General features: G+C 31.4%; 1 pseudogene; it reads right to left on the bottom strand.

Annotated features, from left to right (window-relative positions):
• Positions 1 to 463: 463 nt before the first annotated feature.
• Positions 464 to 1703, bottom strand: LOC120255224 (annotated as a pseudogene).
• Between the last annotated feature and the right edge of the window lie 3422 nt (positions 1704 to 5125).

Genomic DNA, 5125 nt, shown 5'->3' on the forward strand with positions numbered 1-5125 from the left:
TGGAAAATTCCTCGTTACCCCAAGAAAATCGAGATTTCAAGGTGGAATAAGAGAAATTATGGAAAATTCCTTGTTACCCCAAGAAAATCGAGATTTCAAGGTGGAATGAGAGAAATTTTTATGAAAATTTCAAGAGGAGGCGGACCTTCAAAGAAAAATTACCAAAATACCCTCAATAAATTCATTCATCATTCATTTTCATATCTTCTCTTTTTTTAACTTTCCTTCAACTTTTTTCTTTTCTGTTTTCTCATTTTTCATCTCTTCAGCTTTCTTCACTCATCCCTCATTTTTTTATTTTTTCTCTCATTTTTTTTATCCTTCATTTTTTTCTTCTCTCTTTCTAACTCATTTTTTCTTCTTCTTCTTCTTCTTTTTTTAAAATCATCCTTTATTTTTATTTTTTCCTTTTTTTTCCTTCATTTTTTTTACTCACCCTTCGTATAACAATAATTTTCTTTACTCACCCAAGAATAACAACCTTGAAGTATGTCTTCACCAAAACATATTTCCCTCATTAAGCTTCATGCACAGGTCCACTATTGACTTAACAATGCCCCACATGTTTGCAACATTTAAATTGATCTGGGCAGCAAAATCCCTCGGCTTGTAACCAATCATACTGAGAATCACATGATTGTAATGGTCTCTTGGATGAACTCTTGAGACATATCCAATTTTCATCAAATCGGCCCTCGCAAGAAAAGCCCGTGCGGTCCACTTGGCAAGTTTGTTGGCATTGTTCTTGAGCTCCCTAACTTCAGTTACAATATGGACCTCACAACGAGTAACCAAATGAAGGTCATCATCAAGTTTCCATCTTCGGTAGCGGTATGCAACAGAGGCGAGCTCCTCCCCATCAGCAGCGAAGGGGTTAGGCTCCTCAAAGACGGCCTTGTTATCATCACAGACTAGCACTTGCTGTGAAAAGTTCTGGTTGATGTAAGTAGCCTCCACTGCTAGTGAGTGTGCGGAGTTGTTGTCTTCCTTTGCCTCAGGAAGTGGCTCCTAAGAGGTCTCATTCAGTGACAAGAGATCAAGCTGGAAACCATCGAGCTTGTCAAAGAAAAGTTTTGTTGCCAATGTACTGGATGACAATGTCCCATGAGTAAACAGAGCGCGGGGCGCACATGAGGGCAGAGGGGATAGCATCGGTGACAAAGACGGTGGCTTTATCTTCATTAGCGAGGCAGTAGATGACGGGGTCATAGGTAGTGGTAACCTTGAAGAAATCCCTAGTCTTGAAGTGCTCCATGCGGCGCTCGTTCTTAGGGTTGACGCGATCATAGGAGCGGTCGTAGAGCTCGAAGGCACCACAAATCAGAAGGTCTTCTGGCGGCACTGAGGTCCATGGTGAGCATTAGATGCAGGGCCGGAGGATCAGTGGTTATGGTGATAAAGCCGATCCCGGCGTGCACGCTCCTTCTCGGCTTCACGGCGGCAAACTTCGACTTCCTCATCGCGTCGCTGCTACCATTTTCTGAGTCATCAATGTTGTCCCTCCCAAGATCGAAGACCGGCTGCTTCGCATCGCTGGAATCACTATCACCGGCATTAGTATCCAACGGAATCACATCGCGCTGCTTATGATAGGTGTCGATCTCGTCGTCCATAACTTCACCCGCGAATACATCGTCATCATCGACACGGGTTTTCTTAGCGTTCTTCATTGCCTTCCTCGGCTTCTTTGGTCTTCTACCCATTGTGTTCGATCACGAGAGAGAGAAGGAGACGAGGTTTTTTTTTTGCAAATGGGGAAGAGAGAGAGCATGAACTAGAGAGAAAAGAATACATACTAGTGCATGCACGTGCATGTGTTTCTTTTTATGTGTATGAAAAGAATTTTTTTTTTTGAGAGAGAAAGCATGAACGAGAGAGAAAAGAATTCATGCTTATGTATGCACGTACATGAGTTTCTCTTTAAATGCATGAAAAGAAATTATATATATATATATATTTAGAGAAAAAGATTCATGCTAATGCATGTACGTACATGTATGACAATAAATTATATGTTTTTTAGAGAGAGAAAGCATGAACGAGAGAAAAGAATTCATGCTAATTTGTGTCATGGTTGGATGCATGTGCATGAGTCTTTTTCCTCTTTAACCGCATGCAAAAATTATATATAATAATAACAATAATAATTTTTTTTTAAAAAAAATGGTACCACTCTTCTTTTCTTCTCTTTTTTTTTCTGTCCGTCTATCAAGCTCTCTTCGCTACATCTTCTACCTTCTCTCTTCTCTCTTCTCACTATTTTCTCTCCGTCTCCTCTCTCGTTTTTTTTTCTTGTCTTCTTTTTTTTCAAATCCCTTCTTTTTTTTCCCCGAAATCCTCAATACCTCCGAAGAATCTCCAACTCTCGGGAGATTTTTTTTTTAATTTCGAATTCAAAATTTCTGACCTTATCTACAATCTCCTCCCTTTTTTTATATTTTTATATATTTTTTTATTATTTTTTCATAAACATTTTATTATCATTAGTTATTTATTTTTTATATTTTTTATTCTTGAATTTCCCTCTTTTTTTATTATTTTTTAATTTCAAACGATATTTTCAATATATATATCCTCAAATCACACACACACACACACACACACATATATATATATATATATATATTTTTATTCTTGAATTTCCCTCTTTTTATATCATTATTATTTTTTTATTTACACCCCTACTTTTCTTTGGAATAGGATAACACTCCTTGTCCCCTTTTTTTTATTTGAAGTAGGAGAATATGATTCATCACTATGATTTTTATTTATCTTTTTGTTTGATATTAATTCAAAGTAGAATGCCAATTTAATAATGGGATTAGGAATGAAAATTTTCTATATAAACAATAATAATTGGTGATGTAGGGTTTATCTTTAAAAATGCTTTCTAATCCGTTGCTATTTTATACGGAATACAAATGGATATTGAATATTATTTTTGTTGGAATAATATGAAATACGCGTTTATAGTCCATTGTTATTTGAAACGGATATTTTGTAATATTGCAATAAAATACATTATAAAAGTTCATTTCTAATCTGCCGCTATTACAAATGGTTTACAAACGGAATAGAGGTTTTTATTTTGGATTAGTAACTTCAATTATGTTGACTATTTAATTTTTGAAAATAAATTTTTAAACCCGTGCTCCCATAAATAGTTTTATTTCTGCAATATTTATAAAATCCTAATTTATTTGTAAGTTTAAATAATAAAATTATAACTTTCAATAAAAATATTTTTACAATATTAAATGTATTTCTGAATGGATATTTCAATAGTACAAATATTTTTATTCAAAAATGAAACTTACAAATATGTACTAAAAAAAACAATCAAAAATATCTAACTTGATTATAATTAGGGGTGAGCAAAACCGGATACCCGTTCAAACTTTAAAATAGAGATTGGGTACCTAGATTTTCAAATCAGTAAAAACTTGACCTGTATCCATTCGAGTTTAAACTGGATACCAAAAATCACGTACCCAGTTTAAACCGGGTCGGATATCGGATATCCATATTTCAAATTTAAATTTTTATCCGTGTTATAGAAAATTTTTTATTTAATAACATTACAAAAAAACAAATATAACAAAACGTATAATTTACAAAAAAAGATTAAAATGTTACATTGGACTCTACTCAACAAAAATAATAAAAAAAAATTATCAATCATAAGCAATTCAAAGAAGAAATCAAAATATTTTTCAGGAGGATCAAACGACCCATCAATAATGAAGGTGCACGTGGGGCTATAAGAACTAGAGTTGAGGAACTAAAAGAAAAAATTATAAATTTTGAAGGGATTGGATTATTGAATTGGATATATTTATTATATATATATATATATATCTACTTTTAGCACCGTAAAATTTAAATTTATTATATGTATAACTCTTAAATTTAATTTATAAATGTGTATATATATATACTAATATAGGAATTAAATTATGAATTTGGATTTTTTTACTTTTAGCCATGTAAAATTTAAATTTATTAATATATATACATAAGAATATAATGAAAGCCGAATCTGATTCGGGTACCCGGTATTTATTTTCTCTTGACCCAAATTCGATTCGGTTTTCATTTTAAAAATTTGGATTGGGTATTTGATCCCTTTTTTGGGATCCGGTACCCATAAAATTCGAGCCCAAAAATCAAATACGGGATTAGATCATCGGAACAGGGTTTTTTTACTCACCCCCTAATTATGATCTTTCTAAATAATTTTAATAAAGTATAGCACATAATTTTAATTATTTATAAATTTTAAACAAATTTTGATAAAATATAATTTTTTCAAAATAATTTTGAAAATTTAAATGGTATACTAACTAAATAACTTACAATTTTAAAAATATTTTTCATAATCGGAAATGTAGGGTTTATCTTTAAAAAAACTTTCTAATCCATTTCAAATCCGATGATATTTTGAAACGAAATAGAAACCTATAGTCAATGTTATTTTTACTAAAATAATATAGGATATCCATTTTAATCCGTTCCTATTTAAGAAAAAAACATGTCAAGATTTTTCGTTCAAATCTGTTACAATAATGAAAAGGATTAGAAGTTGAATATGTGTTTTTTTATTTGGATTAGTTATTTTTATTTTTTTCTGTATTATTTTTTTGAAAAAAAATATTTATAAACCCATTATCCCATAAATAGTTTTTATTTCAATAATATCTATAAATTGCTAATTTATAAAAAAATAAAAGCATAATTATTAATGTGATATTTTATAGTTTGAAATGTGTTTGTAAATGGATAGTTTAAAAGAAAATAAAAAAATTTTTAGTAAATACTGAAACTAACAAATATGGTTTAATAAAAATATTATAAAAATATGTACTTAAAAAAACAACAAACGACTTATCAAACTTGTTTATGATCTTTCTAAATAAGTCAATAAAGTAAAATATAAAATTGTAATTATTGTTGCCAGAATACAACGAGTGAATTTGCAGGGGGACCTCAAACTTGTAGAACTTCGAACTTGGACTTGGAGATCGAACAAAAAGGAGTTGGAGTCTCTTCCTTCTTTAAATGCCAAGACACAGTAGCGAGTGTGGGAAGTGTTCCCCACAAACACTCCGATGGCTAAGTCGAGAGA

The sequence above is a fragment of the Dioscorea cayenensis genome, unplaced genomic scaffold (assembly GCF_009730915.1).
Source record: "Dioscorea cayenensis subsp. rotundata cultivar TDr96_F1 unplaced genomic scaffold, TDr96_F1_v2_PseudoChromosome.rev07_lg8_w22 25.fasta BLBR01000897.1, whole genome shotgun sequence".
NCBI lineage: Eukaryota > Viridiplantae > Streptophyta > Magnoliopsida > Dioscoreales > Dioscoreaceae > Dioscorea > Dioscorea cayenensis.